Genomic DNA, 22,563 nt, shown 5'->3' on the forward strand with positions numbered 1-22,563 from the left:
CTGCATGCCAGAACTAAGACCCAATGCAGCCAAATAAATAAATATCTTTTTTTTTTTTTAAAGAAATTTAAGCCAATTTCCCCAACAGCAAGTGAGCTATATTCCTTACTCAATTATTTGTGGTGCTTTCTTGACCATGTGCTAAATATAAAAGTTTAGGGTATCTATAAAATTCAGTGTTGAAAATATATTCTTTTCTCCCCTTTCAAATGTGTTATTGAATGACAATCTTGTGTATAGGCTACATCTTACTGATGCTTGTATATTAAGGACTGGCATAGGTATATTAGAAATATTTTATTTCATGTATTGACAAGAAAAATTAAACTGACCTAAGACTCATTATAAGTCCCACATATGCTCTGAAAGTTCAACAAAAATATTTTCCAAAATCTAAGAAAATATTTAGATGGTAAAACATGATTTTTAAAATGTTTTGCATTTTGAATTTTTAAGGAGTGAAAACTTAAGCCACATTCTTCTAGTGTGAAGTAATCTGCTTTAAAACTCAGTTGCTACCCATGTAGAGAAGAAAGTTGTTTCTGAAGTGGTGGTACAATATATATTTATATGTATATATATATTTTTTTCCCTTGCGATAATGGTAGAGGTACAGAGAATTCCTTGAGAAGCAGTTTACATTCTTTGACTGTGCTGTTATTGAGGAGGAATAGAGAAGTATGAAAGATTGAACATTTTCCTTTTTTTTTTCTTTAGAGCCATGTAATAATAGGCAAAACCAGGTTTTATGCAAAATCAATGGAGGTGAGTTATTTTGACAGAAAATTTTCATCCTTCACTGATTATGTGGTATTCCAGATAATAAATATTTTAAGTCAGTGCATTGTTGGTAATTTATTAGGCAGTATGAAATAATGAAAACAATACAGAAGTCTGAAGATAAAAATAGACTGGTGAAACAGCAAGTCTATATAACTGTTAGCTACTTTCTAGAGTTTTACTATTATAGGTTAGTGGAAGAGAAGAACATGGTTAGTAAAAGACCTGGGCATTTTCCATTTATTTTAAAATTGTTTTCCTCTATATTTTTCTGCAAGGGTTATACTTTTTCCCCAAAGAAAACAAACTCAGAAAAACATCTTTTGTTACAAGTCTGAGCATGTAGTTTTATTTCTATCTTACTTCTGCTTTCCTCCAAATCTAGACAATGCATTCATACCACTAAGTTCAGATATTATTCATCAGGATCAATGCAAAAATTATATTCTTCACAGAATATAGAAATAAATAGGGCCCATGAAACTTATTTTCAATCAATTCAAGTTATTACTTGTTTCATGTTTTAGTAGCGTCACCAGGTACTGAAACCCATGATGGAGAAACAACTGTTTCAGAGATGCTTGGGGTAGAAGAGTTGTGTGTTCTCTGACCTTGTAAGAGCTTAGGCCCCAGACAAATCAGCAAGCATCTCAGTGGTAGAGTGGAGATCAAGTACTGACTCTAGACCCAGTGGCCAGTCCCATCCTGTCTCTGCCTCTCATTTTAAGACTTTGTATCAGCCATTTAACTTCTCTCTTTTAGTTTTCTTGTTTGGAAGATGGATATTATTCTAAGGATTAAGTGAGCTAATATATGTAATGCACTTTAAACAAGGACTGGCACAGACTAAGAACTTGATGTAAATGTTTGTTAAATAAACTTCTTGGGAAGAATATGAAGGCAAGAGAGAGAGAACGAGGCACATGGAGTCTCCAAGAGCTTGTTTGTCTGAAATGCAGGATTCTACTGCTGAAGAGTGGAGAAATAGCTCCAGAAAGAATGAAGAGGCTGAGCCAACGTGAAAACAATGCCTAGTTGTGAATGTGACTGGTGATGGAAGTAAAGTCTGATGCTGTAAAGAACAATATTGCATTAAAACCTGGAGTGTTAGGTCATGAATCAAGGCAAATTGGAAGTTGTTAAACAGGAGATGGCAAAAGTGAACATCTACATTTTAGGAATCAGTGAACTAAAATGGACCAGAATGGGCAAATTTAATTGAGATAACCTTTATATCTACTACTTTGGGCAAGAATCCATTAGAAGAAATGGTGTAGCCCTCATAGTCAACATAAGAGTCCAAAATGCAGTACTTGGGTGCAATCTCAAAAATGACAGACTGATCTCTGTTCATTTCCAAGGGAAACCACTCAGTATCACAGTAGTCCAAGTCTATGCCCTAACCACTAATGCCGAAGATGCTGAATTTGAATGGTTCTAAGAAGACCTACAAAACCTTCTAGAATTAAAGCCTAAAAACATGTCCTTTTCATCAGAGGGGACTGTAATGAAAAAGTAGCAAGTCAAGAGATACCTGGAGTAACAGGCAAGTTTGGCCCTACAGTACAAAATGAAGCAGGGCAGAGGCTAACAGAGTTTTGCCAAGAGAACACACTGGTCATAGCAAACACCCTCTTCTGACAACACAAGAGAAGACTCTACACATGAACATCACAAGATGGTCAATACTGAAATCAGATTGATTATTCTATGCAGCCAAAGATGGAGAATCTCTATACAATAAGCAAGATCAAGACCAGGAGCTGACTGTGGCTCAGATCATGAACTCCCTATTGCCAAATTCAGACTTAAATTGGAGAAAGTAGGGAAAACCACTAGACCATTCAGGTATGACCCAAGTCAAATCCCTTATGATTATACAGTGGAAGTGACAAATAGATTTAAGGGATTAGATCTAATAGACAGAGTGCCTGAAAAACTATGGACAGAGTTTGGTAACATTGTGCAGGAGGTGAAGATCAAAACCAAGCCCAAGAAGAAGAAATGCAAAAAGGCAAAATGATTGTCTCAGGAGGCCTCACAAAGAGCTGAGAAATGAAGAGAAGCTAAAGGCAAAGGAGAAAGGAAAGATATTCCCATCTGAATCCAGAGTTCCAAAGAATAGCAAGAAAAGTGAAGAAAGCCTTCCTCAGTGATCAATGCAAAGAAATAAAGGAAAACAAAAGAATAGGAAAGACTAGAGATCTCTCCAAGAAAATTAGAGATACCAAGGAAACATTTCTTTCAAAGATGGGCACAATAAAGAACAGAAATGGTATGGACCTAACAGAAGCAGAAGATATTAAGAAGAGGTGGCAAGAATACACAAAAGAACTATACAGAAAAGATCTTAATGACCCAGATAACCACGATGGTGTGATCACTCACCTAGAGTCAGACATCCTAGAGTGCAAAGTCAAGTGGGCCTTAGGAAGCATCACTATGTATAAAGCTAGTGGAGGTGGTGGAATTTCAGCTGAGCTATTTCAAATCATAAAAGATGATGCTGTGAAAGTGCTTCACTCAAGTATGCCAGCAAATTTGTAAAACTCAGCAGTGGCCACAGGACTGAAAAATGTCAGTTTTCATTTCAATCCCAAAGAAAGGCAGTGACAAAGAATGTTCATACTACTATACTCATCTCACACACTAGCAAAGTAATGGTCAAAATTCTCCAAGCTAGGCTTCAACAGTATGTGAACTGAGAACCTCCAGATGTTCAAGCTGGTTTTAGAAAAGGCAGAGGAACCAGAGATTAAATTGCCAACATCTGTTGGATCATAGAAAAAAAAAAAGAATTCCAGAAAAACATGTACTTCTGCTTTATTGACTACACTAAAGCTTTTGACTGTGTGGATCATAACAAAATATGGAATTCTTAGAGATGGCAATAGCAGACCACCTTACCTGCCTCCTGAGAAATTTGTATGCAGATCAAGAAGCAACAGTTAGAACTGGATATGGAACAATGAACTGGTTCCAAATTGGGAAAGGAGTATGTCAAGGCTATATATTCTTACCATGCTTATTTAACTTATATGCAAAGTACATAATGTGAAATGCCAAACTGGATGAAGCACAAGCTGGAATCAAGATTGCAGGGATAAATAGCATTAATCTCAGATATGCAGATGACAGATGACACCACCCTTATGGCAGAAAGCAAAGAGGAACTAAAGAGTCTCTTGATGAAGGTGAAAGAGAAGAGTGAAAAAGCTGGCTTAAAACTCAACATTCAAGAACTGAAGATTGTGGTATCTGGTCACATCACTTCATGGCAAATAGATGGGGATACAATGGAAACAGTGACAGACTTCATTTTCTTGGGCTCCAAAATCACCACAAATGGTGACTGCAGCCATGAAATTAAAAGATACTTGCTCTTGGAAGAAAAGCTATGACAAACCTAGACAGTAGATTAAAAAGCAGAGACATTGCTTTACTGACAAAGGTCCTCATAGTCAAAGCTATGGATTTTCCAGTAGTCATGTATGGATGTGAGAGTCAGACCATAAAGAAAGTTGAACGCCGAAGAATGGATGCTCTTAAAATGTGATGTTGGAGAAAACTGTTGAGAATCCTTGGACTGCAAGGAGATCAAACTAGTCAATCCTAAGGGAAATCACTCCTGAATATTCATTGGAAGGACTGAAGCTGAAGCTTCAATACTTTGGCCACCTGATAGGAGGAACTTACTCATTGGAAAAGACCCTGAAGCTGGGAAAAATTGAAGGCAGGAGGAGAAGGGGACGACAGAGGATGAGATGGTTGGATGCATTACTGACTCGATGCACATGAGTTTGAGGAGGCTCCAGGTGTTGGTGATTGATAGGGAAGCCTGGTGTTCTGTAGTCCATGGGGTCGCAAAGATTCTGACATGACTGAGTGACTGATCTGAACCGTACTGAGGCTTGGGAAAGTGGAGAAAATGGGTCTTGACAAGTTCTGCAGCCAACAATCAAAGTTTGCATTTACTTCACAGAGTGGGAGGAAGGCTGTTGTCCATATGAAGCACCCCATTTCTGTGTGAAGAATGTGGGTGAGAACGAAGACCAGAAGCTGAGGACAGCAAGAGAGAGACTGTGGAAGGCTGTTTCCTTTGTTCTTCAATTTACAACCATGATTGCTCATGTGTTTGTTTGCTTTTGGCTATGGGACATGTGGGATCTTAGTTCCCCAAGAGGGCATGTAACCTGTGCCTCCTGCAGTGGAAGTTTTCAGTTTTAACCACTGGACTGATAGGGAAGTCCCTGCTCATGTGTTTGTGTTTTTAAGTCACCTCAGATTTTTTTGAATAATAGGTGAGCTATACATTTACTCATTTAATAAGGTAAAAAAAAGAAGTTCAGGTAATAAATAATTTAAAAATAGGTATGGGCAAGGAGATCATCTTTGGGCTGAAGAATAAGTAAATTGGGGCTATGGGAGTGACACTAATGCTTAGGTCAATTACTTACTAAGAGGTAACACATACGTTATGTTGAGGTGCTGGGCTCCAGAAAAGGTAGTTATGAATAAATTATAGTAATGGTAAGTGTGAAGATTTTGAATGAGTAAAAAGAAACAATTTACTTTTAAGTAGAGATCTTCAGGATAGTGGATAGTGTGGGATTGGATTGAAGCAGAGAGAAAAAAAGAGGTGAGAACTCAGAGAGCTACTCTTACGTTTGGGTGGCTTTGTCCTCTGCAACAAACATGGGGTGCCTACAGTCTGTCCCCTAAAAGGAACCATTGATGGGAATACTGTCTTCAGTGATAACTCCTGGTAGCACTAAAAGTATGATTTTGAATTAAATTTGAAAATTTCCTCAAAGCTGCTTCTTCAAAGACAAATAACTCTCTTTCAATATGTCTAGTTAAATAAAATAATGGATGTGAATGGCTTTGCAAAACATTAATGTGCTATAAAATGTAAGGCGTTATCATTGTGTACTCTGTGTTAGAAAATATGCCATAAAAAGAGATTATTTTTGTGGACTAAATAGTCAAATATGGGCTGCATGACAGCACTGTGAAGTCAAGTCATAATTGATAAACGACTGTACCCAGAGAGGATTGATTAATGTTTGGATGCTAACCTTGAAGAACACGGCAGGTATAACACTCCAGGGTTTTTTATTTTGTTTTCTTTCTCTGGCCCTTTCTTGTATAAACTATTTTTCAGTGAGTAAAAGACATACTTATCAAATTTAATGATGAGACTGCTATGGGGCAGGTAGCTCATATACATCAACCATAAGAAGTGTACTGCTGGATGCATAAACCAAGCTTCAGGTATCTAGGAGCATGCCCAAGACCTTGGACTATGATGGTAGACAGTATTATATTATTCTTTTCAGCGAGAATAATAACTTGCCCAGTAGAACAGAAGAACTGAGATTTGAAGCTAGGCAATATGAAGTCAGAGAATGTACACCTAAGCCACTTTGCTTATTATTCACTCATTTACTTAACAGAGTGCTCATACCTACACCAAGGATTGATCTGAGCTCTATACAAGTGTTACAGTACTCATGTAATCCTCATAGCAATCCTATGCAGTAGATTTTTATTTTATAGCTTAGAAACTGAGGCACAGGCAAGTTGAATAGCCTTCCCAAGGGCTCACAGCTAAGTAAGTGGATTCAAACACAGGTGATTTGGTTGGGGAATCCATGCCTCTGACACCATGACATGCTCTGTGGTCAATTGCTTTATGCTAAACTGCTCTATGCTCTGCCCCTGCTCTGTGCTAAACTGCCTTCAACACTGTACCCAACTTCACACAGCCAGATCTGAAGTGAGCATGCCCTCTCTTTACACCTGGGAGCCAGAAATTCTTTGAGGTTTACAAAGGAGGCAATGAGCATTTATGATTCAGTTGATGCTCTTTTGACCTACCTTGGAGCATCCATGCCTGAAGGCATCTTTTGGGATGCCACCAATTCAATCTTAGATGCTTAAATCCTTGTCTATGGTTCTCTGTGCCAGACAGCATTTCCTCCTGCATAAAATACATCCTTATTCTCATTATATCTCTCCATAAAACTTTCATCAATTTGAAAATTGTAAAATGCATTCCTTTTTATGCAGACATTTAATCTATGGTTAAATGACAATTGAGCAATATATCCTCCTGCATACTCAAATACCATCTTAACTCTGCAATTTGAAAATAAATTGACAGTCTTAAAATTGGCATGGGTTTTAAGGAAATGAAATACTCTTCAACTACAGTCTTTTGAGAATGTTTATCTGCAAAACAAACTATAGGACACACTCTGGCTTGATCAACAGATTCTATTTAAGAGAGTGTTCAGACAGAACTACTAGTTTGGCAAATCTCATTTGGACTTATCTGTGGGCCAAATGCTGTTTCCTTCTTATATGCATGGATGAAGCCAGAACTTTCAACCTCTCAGCCTCTCAACCTCTCACTTTCAGAAAGAGTGAAGTTTAAAATATAAAGGTGTTGTTTTCACTTCACACCCAAATGTCAGAGTAAGATATTCTGATTTCTCTTGATTGGCTCCAGGTGATGTTAAGTGGAATGCAGGAAATTATCAAAATCAATCTATCTTCAAAGGCTTTCTTTGAAATTACAGGATCTGAATCAAAATGTAAAATAAAATTATTTTTATTCTAAGCTTCCTTCCATCATTTTTCATACCTTTCTCTCTACCAAGAAGCAAGTAAAATAACATCTTTTTTTGCCCTCTAGAAAGGTTATTGTAAGAGCTTTAATATTTTCCAAAGAAATACAGTATTTCTTAAACAATCTGACTTTTGCTTGCTGGGTTTCTAAAGGGTTTAATTACTAGCTTTCTCAAGGGTTAAAAATGAAAATATTCCCATGTTGACTCATCAGCATAGTGACTTACATATTAACAATAAAATGCAAAGCATGAATAATAAAGAATACAGCTAGCACTGAGAAAGGTAATACATGACCAACCATAATTATTAAAAAGTCTGGATATTTAAATACTGTCACCTAAGAACTTCTAAGCATCCTAAAAGAATAAGGGTCCTGATCAAAATCCAAGTCTAGTAGAAAGTGGCCCATTCTAAAAAGCAAGATGAAACACAGAGTAATCAAAAATATAATTCCAAAAATACTCTCAAATGTCTTGTTTCATGATATATGATTGGTTGATTGATAGCCTTAACTTTTACCTATGAGTTTGTTAGAAATGCACAAGCTTGGGCCACAACCCAGATCCTCTGAACCAGAATCGATTCATATGTACATTAAAGTTTGAAAAATCATTAAAAGTGTTTTCAAGGATGGAATTATGTGAATAATTACTATTTTAAAAAACAATACCACATACCAAGAGTTATAATGGTCATCCTTATTTTTATGATGGGATCAACATTTCATAATGGGAAAAATCCTTCTATTCTATTGATCTGGAAAGATAATGACTGATACAGAAATATTTTTCCTGGAGGAGCAAAAGCAGTTCTTTAGGTGAAGGAATATCGCTCATCAGTTTCAGTAACAGCAAATGCCAACTTGACCTGCATTGTTATTTCTGACATGTCACCTTGCATTTCTCATCACATTATGCTGGTGAATTCTTTTCTTTCCTTTTTTATTTTTGGCTCAGAGAAGGAAACTGACCTCAAGGTTGCCACAGGCATTTGGTAACAGGGTCCTCCTTGTCTGTTCTGTTCCATCCGAGGCATCTGCTGCAGCAGCTTTTTACCTGGGTGATTTTAGGAGCTTATCAATCATGAGACTGTTGAGATACCTGGGCCATCAAGCCAGCATCTCTCCCATGAGATGATAACTCGTGTTAATAATAAACTAAAGCTGTGATAGGAGATGTGGGAAAAATAGAAATCAGAGCGGTGCCCTGAAGCTGGGAGGGAACAGGTGAGCGAGTCGGGACTAAGGGAGGAGAGCTATACCTTAAGTCACGAGGGAGGATGTAGAGCAAATAGATCTTTCGGTGGCAGCAGCTTTGGGGAGTCCATGGCCATCAGTCACTCCCTACTCCTTCTTGGCTGCCTGACAGCGGGGATAGCACCTGCTACCACACGTTTCTTGATCTATGATCTTGGAGAAGGTTTATGCTAAATTTTCTAGGACGAGATCGGGTGCGTTCAGGGTGGTATGGCGTAGATACTGGATGCTTGGGGCTGGTACACTGGGACGACCCAGAGGGAGGGTATGGGGAGGGAGGAGGGAGGAGGGTTCAGGATGGGGAACACAGGTATACCTGTGGTGGATTCATTTCGATATTTGGCAAAACTAATACAATATTGTAAAGTTTAAAAATAAAATAAAATTTAAAAAAAAGAAAAAAAATAAATTTACTAGGAAAGAAGATATGGCTGTGAGACACAAAGACCATATTATTACTTTTAATAGTTTATATTAGCTGAAGGATTAGAGGAGTGCAGGTGGCTTTTTAACCCAGGAGCCATTTAGGCTGTGAATAGAGAGAGCTTCTGTCCCAGAGCTCTGGGTGAGAAAGTTCACCGTGGCAGCGCCATTGACACTGTCCGTCACATTGCAGACTCACTCCTTCTTGGCATGGAGAGGCTGATGTTGTAACTAGGACTTCTGAATTGTTCCAGCTGACTTTGCTGTTTGTATGTTTTCAATGAAAGGATTGTCTGTCAGGGTCAAAATAGACTTGCAACTGTATAGCTAAGCTTTTGTAAATGAGGAAGGAAAATTTTAGCCCTGTTAAGCTAGGAATAAGCACCCCACTAAAGCTGTTTTCCACCGTTTCTTACCCTGCCAATATTCACATGCACAATGTGAGTTGCCCTGGCTGTCTGACTGGTGTCTTGGATTCCATCCTTACAACCCCTGTCTATCCTCCATAGAGCATCCATAGTTCATACCATAAAATGTAAGGTAGGTCATGCCAGTTATCTGCTGTAAGCCCTCCAGTGTCTTCTCATCCCATCCAGAGGAAAATCTGAATTCCCAACTTTGGCAGACAAGCCCTGTCAGATGTGGCTGCCCACCACCCACACTCTATGCCATCTGGCATCATCTCCTGCTTTCCTCTCCATTGCCCAGCCACCCTGGCCTTCTCCATCCTCACACATACATTACATAAGGCATTTCTCACCTCAGGGTCTCTGTCTGGGTTATAATTACCCCAGATAGATATTAATCCTTCATTTTAAGTTTCTACTCAAGAGTTACCCCATCTGAGAAACTGCTCTCAGCATCTTTATAATCCCTATTCTCCAACACTTGTATAATTTTAAAACATCTGATACATTATATAGTTGTCTTTTCCACTATATCTCTTCCCCAACTAGGAAATAACTCTGTACAAGTGGAGACTTGCTCATTTTGTTTGCTACTGTCTCTCTCTGAAGAAAAATACTAAGAAAAATGTTCAGTTAATATTTGTGAACGAATGATTTTCATTGTTTGTCTGCACACCTGGTACTTTGCTCATTTCCTCACTGTTTGGTTCAGAATAACTTTTTCACCTTTGTGGTTTTGTGTTTTCCTATTTTTTCCAGTCTGGGGTGTCCTGTTACTCTCCAGTGTCAGGATGTTCAAGTCTTCATTTTCTTCAAGTACCCTGTTTTCCAAGAAACCTTCCCTGCATCTGTGCTCAGAGCTGGCTGTGTCTTCTAATCCACCAGCACTGCCTGCTTCCCTCACTGCACATCTTAAGTCCTCTCTGCCCTGTATCAGCACTATTCATCTTCTGGAAGCTTTAAAGCAGGGCCAGGTCTGGTTTATTCTTGTTCCCAACTACCCCCTGCCATGTGTTCCTTGTTCCTTTGTACATGAAAGGTGCTAATGTACATTTGGTAAATCAGTATTGCTGAGTGGATTTACTTTCCTGTAGCAACACTGATTTGATGGTGATGCTCTGGTAGTTGGATAAGAAATGGTAGCAGAATGATCTCGTAATCCTGCAGTTTCTCTCTCTCTTTTTTTCCCCAAAATCTGTCCTTAATGACTGGTTGGTTTAGTGTTTTGTGTGTGAGAAGGGTAGAAAAAATTTTGCTCTTGAGTCTGATTATTTTATTTTAGTGAAAACTTGAAGGAAAAAACACTCATACAAGAGACAAAATACTTAATAATCAGAAAGTTTATTGTTTTGTTCAGCTGACTCACTACGAGGCCAGATTAGTAACTAGGGGAAAGGTTTCTATTACAGGGAACTCCGTTACCATCTTTCATTGCCTGAAAAATCTTTTTTTCTGCCTTTCTGATGAAACCCGTCTCTATATCCTAGTGCAGGGTTAAGAAGGGAAAATCAAGAGCAAGAAACAGCTATGCTTAGAAAGTTAGCTGTTTAAAAATCTGATTTTTCTTCGCATGGATTTTTCAACTCTAAACTGTCAGGATTCTGCGTTAGAAGTTCACAGTGTACTTTTTGTGTGTGAACAGCTGCTCTAATTGGGCAAGTTTTGCTGTGGTGACATTAGGGCTCATTAGGCTTTTCTTATCAGAGGTGGAAGCTGTGAGATTTCAACCAAGCAGAGGATTTAGATTCTAAATGAGAAATATAGATTAGCATTTCACATAATGAAATAATGGACTTCGGTGTTACCTTTCTAGTGACTAAAGCAGGGACTTAAATCCATTGTAGGGTTCCTTGTTTAATCAATAAATAAACAGGAGACACAGAAGATTTATTTCTTCTGTGGCCACAAACACCATCATTTTTCTTAATTATCATTAGGTTTGCCTCTCCTACTTTCAGATTTTTTGCAAGTAAAAAGCTTCTCTACTTTAAGAAAAGGGACATGAGATTTCTTGTTGTGTTTTCTCTCTCATACTCACAGAGAGTTCTGCCTTTTCTGTGGCAATACCTGTTTTTCTTAATTAAAATCTAATAAAGTCAAAGATTTTGCAAAGTTGCCCAGGCTGCCTTAAAGACCAGAGGTTTCAGCAGAGGTGGACAAAGGTCCAGGCAGCTGTAGGAGAGAAAAAAAATAGTTCGAACTTTGGATCCACAGATGGTTATGCCTGCCAACTGTTATGAGCCAATGAATATCTACCCTATCATTTGTCATATTTATTGCAGTGCATAATGTTGTAATTTCTCATGGCATGGTTATTTATCTTGCTGTGTTCTCTGAACAGCTAAAATTGCAGCCATGTTGGAGCATACATATACCTTTTGGGTTGCATCTTTAAAAAGCAGCCATGCAAGTTGGCACAGGCCTCCCCATCCAAAGACTGGAGCCTGTTACAAAAGCAACTGATCATGGGAAATTCTGACAACAATTGAAGCTATGCTCCCAGACTTGTTCTCTGTGTTTAGCCACAGAGCCTAAAGGGAATGGAAACCTTCCATTGCGTTTCCTCCTTCTTCATGCTGCCCGGCTGGTTTCCCTGAAGTGGTGGCCACTGGAGCAATGAGTACTGACACATCTGGAAGCTTCTCTGGAGTGTGCACAGAACCTTCCAACTTTACAGTAGGGAAGTGGGCTCCAGGAAGGAGTAGGTTGAGGGTGGGAGAAAGAAGGCCTGAGGTACTCAGTCATTGATTTCTGACAGCCGTCCGGGGGCACCGTGATGTCGAAAGGAGCAGCAGGAACACCTGTCTCTACTGGCACCTCCACTGTTGGCAGGGGTGAGTCAGTGAATAGAAGCCACATGATGCCTGGTGACAGAAGGTGTGACTCACAGGTGGGCAAAGAGAATCTTCAGGGTATCATTGCTCACCTGCCACATCTCAGCATCCGTGATGAATCACTGGGTCCAAATGGGGTCTTGAGTTGGGGTAAATTTTCGTGTACATTGGCATTTCCATGAATGGCAGATGTGAAAATGTAGGTGCCTCTCATATAAACAGGATTAGTTGCATTCACTCCCTGAGGTGTGAAACTCACAGTTTGTTATAGGTCACTCCGCAGTTTGTGATAAAGGGGCTATTAGCCACTCAGACCCTGTAGAGCATATCAAACCTCACTTTAGCCATTGGTTTTCCTTACAGTGGTTTCAATCAGAAACGTAAACTGTAATTATTCCTCAGAGTCCTGAGACCTCTTCTTCGTTTCCCTTCAGAGTAGGGACATGGCCCTTAAGTCTTCAGCAGAGGAGAGGAGAGGCAGCAAGGCCATTAACATTTGTGTTAAAAGGCTAAAGATTAAGATGCCAAAGTCCTTAACCCTGCCTTAACGCTAATAGTCTCATGTCTCACTCCCTTTCAGTTTTGGAATACACGGCATTCCCTCCTGCCTCAGGACTCGGCACAGCCAAGATTCTAAGGCAAGGTAGCTCAGAAGAAAAAGGAGGCGCTGAAAATCAAATTCTGAAAGTTTAACTCTGAAATATACTTTCCCTCATGAAACAATAAAGATAGAGGTATCTGTGGAAGCTCTAAGGGTGGCTGAGGACCAACCACTTGGATTATCTTAGTTCTAAAAGGCTGTGCTCAGTAGAAGGAAGAATGAGTGAATGACTTAGTACAACCGTGAGAAACACACAGGAACCCCTCGTGAAGAGAGTTAGAGAAGTCAAGACTCAGAAAGAACAAGAGACTTTTGAAAAATGTTGAAGAGGACAAGAGGCTTTTAAGTTATCGTCAGCACTTCGTATTTGGAGTGGTGGTGCGAGGTCAGCAAACAACATAAAAATCTGCTCTTCCACGTCCTCATTTGCCTCTGTCTCACAGGTGCAGAATGCTGTTCTGACCAGAAAGGGTGGAAAAGGAGGGATAAGAGAGCTGGTAGGCCAATATATGGAGAAAGATCATCAGAGAACAATGTTTAGATTTTCACATCCTCTGTTTCCTATGAAGATGAGAATCACTGTGTCATAGCGCTGGAGGGAGCAGGGACAATGAGGAAATGCTAGCAGTCCAAAGGTCTTGGAGTTCTAGAAGGAATGGTATATTATTTTTTTTTAATTTTATTTTATTTTTAAACTTTACACTATTGTATTGGTTTTGCCAAACAGTGGTTCAGGTACATATAAAAAGGGAAACGTAACAAAGCCATGATAGTTGTTTTAGGGCTTGGTGATAGATGGGAAGGGAGACTGTGGCTCACCTGAAATCCCTCCATGCTGATCTCCCCTACCCCCTGAAATACAGCCAGTTTTTAGAAGAGTTTTTCTAGCATATGACTCTACTCTTTGTCCTTCCTCCTTATTATCATTTCTCACAACTTGATTTGAACTCATACATTTGAAATAAAGCTCATTTGTATTGGGAAGGCAATAGAACCATGAAAGATTTGGTTAGCAACTGTTTGTTGAAAAGGTAACTGAGAGAAGATTTGGTAAAACGTTTTGCTTTGTGGTCACCTCGGACAATCTAATGGCTCTGATCCTTGGTTTTCTCATCTTGGAAATGGGAACAATAGCTGGGTGGTAGTCAGTGCTTTCTCCTCTTTAGATCTGTTCCCTCGCCCATGTTTTCTCTGGTCTTTCCCTGGGTTTTCCATTCATTTCATTTTTGGCTTGTGTTACACAGCACATTTTATCAGGTTCACAGGATTTTGTTTCTTGATCATTCTAAGTAAATAACAAACTCTCTTAAATCGCTGAAATGTGACAAGAAATGAAAATAAAGCAGAAATTCAATCAGAGCATGTTAGGTCTAATTGCCATTTATACGGTTGTAAATGATCTCAAGGTGCCCTCCAGCTTGCTACATTTCCTCTCTGCCACTTACACCCTGTGTGGTATAATTGAAAGACTGACTGAAAGGGGATGCAGGTTCTAGCAGGAGCTTTGCCACTAATTACCAATGTGACTTTGGACAAATCTTTTTACATCCTGGCTCTGTTTCCTCATCAGCATAGTAAATGGGTTGACCTATATTATCTCTCAGGTCCTTTCCAACTCCAGAATTTAAAAGGCCCATGATTTCCAGCCAAAAACTATGTTATGGAATGAGGTGACAGCATGTATAAATGCAAGTTGATTAGGGAAATAGCATTGGATTTATCTTTTAAATTGGCCTTCACAATAATAAGTTACTGCATAAAGATACAGAAAAGAGAGATACATTTTATGTAAGTGTTCAAGGAAGCATAGCTTATTTCAAACAATGGTTTCTGAAAATAACCTTTCATTCTTTGCCCTTATATTTTTCCTAATGGATGGCATAAAATGGATGCTCAGCCTGAATAGTGGCTTTCATTCAATTTTAAGTCACCCCGTCATGTTATGTACTGCTGCTTTCCACGTTAGCTGACATTGCAGGATGTAACACAATGCAGAGTGAAGAGTTAGAAATGTGACATGGCATGTCGGAAACAATGCTTGCTTTTTGCAGATCAGTTATCATTTAAAGGCTGGTATTTAGAACCATCTTTAGATAATTCAATAGCTCTGCATCTCTTGTAGGGAAGACGTCAACCTGAGTTAATTTTTTTTGCTTATCAGATATGATGGGACAAGATGACACTAAAACGGTTGAAATAAACTATCCAGAATGTGTGTAAAAAAAAAATCAAGCAAATCTTTAAGGACCTTAGAGTTTGCTTGGATTGATTTACTGCAACCATGGAAATCAAAGAAAAGATGTTAATTGTCAGAAACCGTTTTCCAGGATAAATAAACCCAGACATTTCCCATTGTTATCATCTGTCCTGATAAATCACACATCACAGTCTTCTGTGACATTACAGTCTTCTAGTTTTGATTCTCTGGTGGCTCAGAAGGTAAAGAATCTTCCTGCAATGCAGGAGACCTGGGCTCAATCCCTGGGTCGGGAAGATCCCATGGAGAAGAGAATAGCACCCCACTTCAGTATTCTTGCCTGGAGAATTCCATAGACAGAGGAGCCTGGCAGGCTACAGTCCATGGGATTGCAAGGAGTTGGACATGACTGAGTGACTAATACACACACACACACACACACACACACACACAATGTAAAGCAAAAGGTGTTTTAAAGTGACTAGGGTTTACTCATGTATTTGTCCCCTGAGTAGACTCAGGCTCACTAGTCTGTAGGTACAATGCAGTCACATTATCAAAGATGTCTCCAATTTGACAGGCTTTCACTATCGCCTGCTCAAGCGTCATGCATGCTTACTTGAAATGGTCATTCCAGTGATTCCCACACGTGCCTGAGGGATGACCAGCCATACTGTTCTACTCTCCCTCAGGCACTCCACCCCTCTGATGGGCACACTAAGGACAAGACAGAGCCCCTTGAGCAGCCAAACTGAAGGACAGTCTGTAGCAAAAGGGGGATGAGGACTGTCTCCCACTTTGTGTTGGGATCTGCTGGGTGGATGAACATGGTGATGCTGGTGCCTGTATTCTCTGTCCACATGGAGTTATGTGAACTAGAGTGCTGGGGTTTTACCTGGAGCCCTTTATTCTCCCGAGTGCCAGACAGAGACTACAAATAGGTAAGTGGCAGCACCTGGGTCATCTCTTCAATCAGCAAAGTCATTGATGGTTTGGAAGTCATTTTTATTCTCTTAGGATGACTTTCTTTGGAAAGTTCTTTATCCCCTGAAGCAAATAAAATTCTATCAGGTTTTCTTTACTGGTTTTCCTGAGAGGTCCAGACAATTTTCTGAAATACAGCAGTGATGTCATTTCAAGTTGGGGTCCCTGACACTTCATTCAACTAGTACTTCCGAAATATATTTTATGTGTGAACAATTTTCTTCTTATTTCTCTCCTCTCCAAAAAAAATTTTTTTTATTTTTCTTTAGGAGATTGGCTTAAATTGAAAACTGACATTTAGAGGTACTCTTAACTGAGACCAGGAATCCATTTCCAAATAAAACACAATATACAGAAGGGATATACTTTTGGAATTTGGGTTTCTCCATTTAGCACCTTTATATATACAGAAAGCTATTTATTATTAAGTAACTTTAATTTAACTGACTGATCACACATCTGTGCAGAAGAATGGAAATAATTAGAAAAGTGTAGAAGTAACCAAACTCTTCAGAACAAGCTAATGATGGATAATATATAATCCAACTTTCTTCTTAGTGTTTGAGTAGATCTATGTCTATACAAGGAAAGCATGTTTGGGTCATTTTAGAATTGTCCAGCATTTTAACTGATATTTATCTTAGAATCTGAACATTATTTCAGTGACATTTTTAACATATATTCTGATGCAAAGTTATTTTAGTGATTGCATATAATCACACTTACATAAATGGAGTGTGAAACAATATTTACTCCTGCATGTATGTTGCTATTAAAGTTACCTACATTAAAATGAGCTTTGTACTCACAGTATTTCATAAATTGTATGTTAACATTAATGGACTAAATGTTGATTTAGAAATAGCTAGGCACTGACATGTTTCATTTATTGCCTATATAACATTCTCTGTTTCAATAAAGAGTGTCTCTTGTCTGTGTTCTACAATATATGGTAGTCCTTCATACTAATGGCAAAATATTGCTGCCCTTCATGGTCATAAATGATAATACTGACAAAGATATGTAGGAATGTATTTAACAGATCAATATGTGATCAATAGTTTATTGCACACAGAGTGGAAAATTCTGTAGCCACTTCTGGTAGAGTTTCATAACTTTGTCTTAAACTTGGGAATTCCATATACAAATAAATATATGGACTCAAGTAATCAATCAAGAAATAGTATAACTGATAAATGTGTACATGCTACACCTTGGTTTTCATCTTCACAGTGTATTTCTCCCTTGTTTCTTCCATTCATTCTGTTTCTGTTTGTTTCTCTACCAGGCTTGGGTTCATCCGTTGTCTCCCAGCACATCTAACTTAGTCAAGTTGTGTTGGATGGCACTGTCTTTCTACTTGGCAGGTCCTTGCTTGTGGCAAGACCTGCAGTGGCCAGTGTTAACATCCACTATGCACAGGCCCTCCACTGTGCTCTGTGGATACTGAAATGAATGAGCCTCTGTTAGTTTAGTGAAGGAGATAGGAGAAGGCCTCTGTTGATTTTCCTGCCCCAGCCTGCATTCTCCAGTTGTCTTCTTTTTTTGGTCCTCATTTTTGCTTTGGGGAAATAATCCTCCTCACAGATATAGCAATGTTAAGCTTGTCAATCAAGACCAAGGGAGGGGACCCAACCCAAGTTATATCACTGAGATTTCTGGGGGAAAGGAATCTTGGGCAGAGGAACTGAGCACTGAGAATAGTTCCAGGCCATTCCCCCTGGTGGTGGTGCCCTAAGATATCATCCATTTGTTCCAACACCACGACATCTAATGCTGTTCAGGTCTCTACCCTTTGTCAAGCTCTGTTCTTCAGCTTTTTCTTCCTCCCTGTAAGCAATTCTATATCCTTCCAATGATTTCCTTTCTAGATTAAGAAACTATTGGTTCCTGCAGTTTGCCAGCAAAGAACTACAATCAAGATATAAATGGTTGAAATGCCACAAGACAGACTAGGACATTGTCCAGAAAAGGTAACACAGTGTTTATTTGACTTCTAGAACACATTTATAAGTTTGTTGAAGAAAAAACTCACGCGGTGATTAAAGTAGGTTCCTCTTTCCCATTATACAACACAGTTTTTGGAACTTGTGGCTACAGTACAACAAAGACTTGCTTGTTGGCTTTCTTGTTTAGTGTTATGTCAATCTATTCCCTGTGGCTCAAATGGTAAAGAATTTGCCTGCAATGCAAGAGACTGGGGTTTGACCCCTGGGTCAGGAACATCCCTTGGAGGAGGGAATGGCAACCTACTCTAATATTCTAGCCTGGAGAATTCCAAGGCCAGAGGAGTCTGGTGGGCTACAGTCTATGGGGTTGCAAAGAGTTGGACACAACTGAGTAACTATACTTTCATTTTTTCTTTCACGTTGGGCTTCCCTGGTGGCTCAGAGGGTAAAGCAACTGCTTACAATGCTGGAGACCTCGGTTCAATCCCTGGGTCGGGATGATCCCCTGGAGAAGGCAATGGCAGCCCACTCCAGTACTCTTGTCTGGAAAATCCTATGGACTGAGAAGCCTGGTAGGCTACAGTCCATAGGGTCGCAAAGATAGCAAATGATATACTGCTGTAAAAGTCAAGTTTAAATGTTAGACTATTTTCTGGTAGCAGGAAACAAGTAAAAATGTATAGGTAGCAAATAATCACACTGCATGAACAATTAACATTTATTTTAAAGTCTCTCTAATTATGTGTTTGCAAACATTTTCAAACTTTGCATGCAGGTGGAAATGATATTTTTTAGACCATGAGACCCATACCTAAGGCAACTTTCAGGATTTGAGAATAGAAAATAATTGCCATGACTGCAAAATGTCAAACACAACTGAGCGACTGAGCACACACATATACATACAAAACAAAAAGAGGCCTCATAGAAAGATACACATTTGACCTTAGTGAATTTAGGAGCCTATCTTTACAAATGTGGTCAACCAATTAGATTTTCAAAAAGTTTTACTGTGGAAAATTTTATGGATAAATAGAAAGACTATTATAGTGAACTCCATATATGTATTCCTTTGCTTCAGCAAGTATTAACTCATGGACAACTTTATTTCTCTGTTCTCCACAGAAGAAGGGAAGTCTCCCTGTCATTTATCTTGGAGAAAATCCCAGATGTCATAACAATTCATCTGTAAATATTTCAGAATGTTCCTCTAGAACAAGACTTTTCTCTCTCCCTCTCTCTATTAAACATAACAATATAATGAGCACATCTAGCAAAAGTTTCTGATCCTTCTTCTGTGGCATCAATATACAGTCAGTATTCTTATTTCCAGCCTGGTCTTCTGTGGGAGGGGCCTTGGGGTCCTCAGATCACAAACTCTCAGCCCCTTTATTATTTCAGCCTCGGAGTTTTATGCATGCTCAGGCTCCTTCCTGCAGGCAGTGTCTTCCTCTGAGCATGAGTCTCATGTCCCTAGGAACCAAAGGAAGACAGCACACCACTGGGCATACAGTCCATCTCAAAAGGGGGAGGTCATAAAAACTCAGGGGCAACACTGTGCCTCCTGTATTGCAAGGAGACAGTCCTCAGCAGCCTGCCATGTGCTTCCCAGAGGCCCAGGCAGAATCAGTCCCTGCTAAGTCACTTCAGTCGTGTCCGACTCTGTGCGACCCCATAGATGGCAGCCCACCAGGCTCCCCGATCCCTGGGATTCTCCAGGAAAGAACACTGGAGTGGGTTGCCATTTCTTCTCCAACGAATTAGTCCCTAGGCATAGGCAAACTGCCTGATGCAACTTTATGTCAGCTTTTCCTCCTTTCCAGTGATACTCTTCCCTTCTTATGATTCTACTTCCTGAAGTGACAACTCAAGCCCTTGGGGAATAAACACTGTGATACCTTATACTTCTGTTTTTAAATACTGAATCTGGATCCAAATAACATTAATTACAGTTTTTTGCTATAATTAGTTCTCCTTTTGAAAATTGTGGTCAAATACATATAACATAAAGCCTATACCATCTTAACCATTTTTAAATGTACAGTTCTGTTAAATCCAATTCATATTGTGTAGCCATCATCTCCATCTATTTCCAAAACTCTTTTCATCTTGTAAAACTGAGACTCTGTATCCATTAAACAATAATTCTTCATTCTTCCCTCCTCCCCGACCCCTGGAAACTCCATTCTACTTACTGTTTCTATGAATTTGACTACTCTAGGTTCCTCACACAGTATGTGTTTTTTGGTAACTGACTTCTTATACTTTGCATGATGTCCTCAGATTTCATCTGTGTTACAGTATGTGCCAGAACTTCCTTCCTTTTTAACACAGAATACTAGTCCATTGTATGTATATACTACATTTTATTTATCCATTTATTTATGGTAGACACTTGAATTGTCTCTACCTTTGGGTTATTGAGAATAATGCTGCTATGAATATGGGTGTATGAACATCTCCTTGGGACCTGGCCTTCAATTCTTTTAGGTTTATGCCCCAAAGTGGGATTGCTGGATCAAATGGTTATTCCATTTTTACATTCCCACCAACAATACTTTGGCCACTTGATGTGAAAAGCTGACTCATTGAACCAACATATCGGAAAAAAGCCTGACTCTGGAAAAGATTGAGGCTAGGAGGAGAAGGGGGTGACAGAGGATGAGATGGTTGGATGGCATCATGAACTCAAAGGACGAGTTTGAGCAAACTCCAGGAGATAGTGAAGGACAGGGAAGCCTGGTATGCTACAGTCCATGGGGTCCAAAGTGTTGCACATGACTTAGCAACTGGACAACATCAAATAACAGTATACAAGAGTTCCACTTTCTCCATATCCTCACTGATACTTGCTGTTATATATTTTTAACATGATCAGTAGAATTTTATTTTTTAAAATCTAAAATGAAAAAATGCGCAACATCAGAGTATTTGAAATACTGGGCTCTGAGGGCTGTATTCATTCCTCCCTCCTGGGTGGGAGGAGAGGGGTCAGGTCTGCTGGTAAATGTCCATCTCTACACAAAGTCTTTTGTTTTTGATAATAACCATCCCAATGGGTGTGTTTTAGTTCTCTTCTAATCAATAAGTTTCTCCTTTCTCTGTCTCTTTCTCTTTCTCAAAGAAATAAGATGGTTCTATTTTTCCATCATCAGAGTTTTTTTGATTGTATGCCTTAATAGCCAATTTATAATGCAAGACTTGTAAAAACCCATTAGTCCTGAATTTGAGTTGGACTACCAGTGAGATATGGACACATGATATATTTTATCCTTTTTCCAAATTACATATTTCCTAATTTTATTCCCTATAAAGGCCTAGAACAGTGACCAACCCAAGCAGCAAATGACCACCACCAGCTCACATTTCCCCCTATGCATAAGCCATAAGTTCTTGGAGAAGAGGCTGATTTCAGATTTGGGGTAGAAAATGCACAAATGAGTGCAGAAATCTTGTCGTATCTGAAGGCAAATCCACTATCAAAGACTACTGAGATTGTTTCAAAAGGACTCTGGCTAAAGATGGCCTAATTTGGGCATGAATAAAGATAATAGTTGCAATGGATTAAAACACATCAAATACATTTAAAGAAATAAATTAAGAATGACTTTAAAATAAAAAGATTCATTAGTCATCTTGGGAGGATCATATGAATCCAAGTCATTATTTTAAAAGCTGGTAAGTAAATTAATAGAGTAAAGCTTTTATTCTGCCTTTTCTATACTAACTGCACCTAAGATAATAACATTACTGATGAGCTGGTTTCTCTTTATACAATTCTATAGTTCAAAAATGAAGAAAAACAATATTACAGTAATATTTTGAAACTTCAGCTTGTTGGATGTAGCAGGGTGTTGAGCACCAGAGTCTGCTCCCATCATAAAGCAGACAATGACCAGACATTATGTGCCTCCCAGTGGAAGTTCATGGCATCATCTCTAAAGCAATCTTGACAGTAAAAACTGAATCACATTAAACCTGTGAATTTACCTACCAATTTATAAGAAATATGGACAAAAGGGAACAATTGTGTTTTTTTCTTAAGTTATTTTATATAATTAATTTCAGAAACGTAATAGACATGGAAGCAGAAAGACTGCATACCCTTTATGCAAAGTAAGCCTAGACTTTTTCAGAAATTTCATACTGAAGCACATAAGTATTTGCCTGGTTCAGACTTTTGTCTTAAGAAGGAGTTAATCCTAGTGGCAAAGGAGACTTTTTTAGAGAGGTTGGCACTTAACACAATGCCTATTATATCTCTAGACATCCTATCTTTTTATCTTGCTCTTGGTTTTGTGAAGAAAGATGAAAGAAAATTGCTAGCACTCTGTAGCACTGTGTGCTTGATTTTTAGTAATCTCAGCTTGGATTCAGAAATTTTAAATGTTTTCCCTTCTGAAAAAAGGAAAAAAAAATAAAGAGTGGGATTCAGATAAGGGCCAACAGGGAGAGGGTCAGTTAAATTGGATTCTATAGTGTTCAGTTCCCTGACTA

This window comes from Bison bison, unplaced genomic scaffold, assembly GCF_000754665.1.
Source record: "Bison bison bison isolate TAMUID 2011002044 unplaced genomic scaffold, Bison_UMD1.0 scf7180017864471, whole genome shotgun sequence".
NCBI lineage: Eukaryota > Metazoa > Chordata > Mammalia > Artiodactyla > Bovidae > Bison > Bison bison.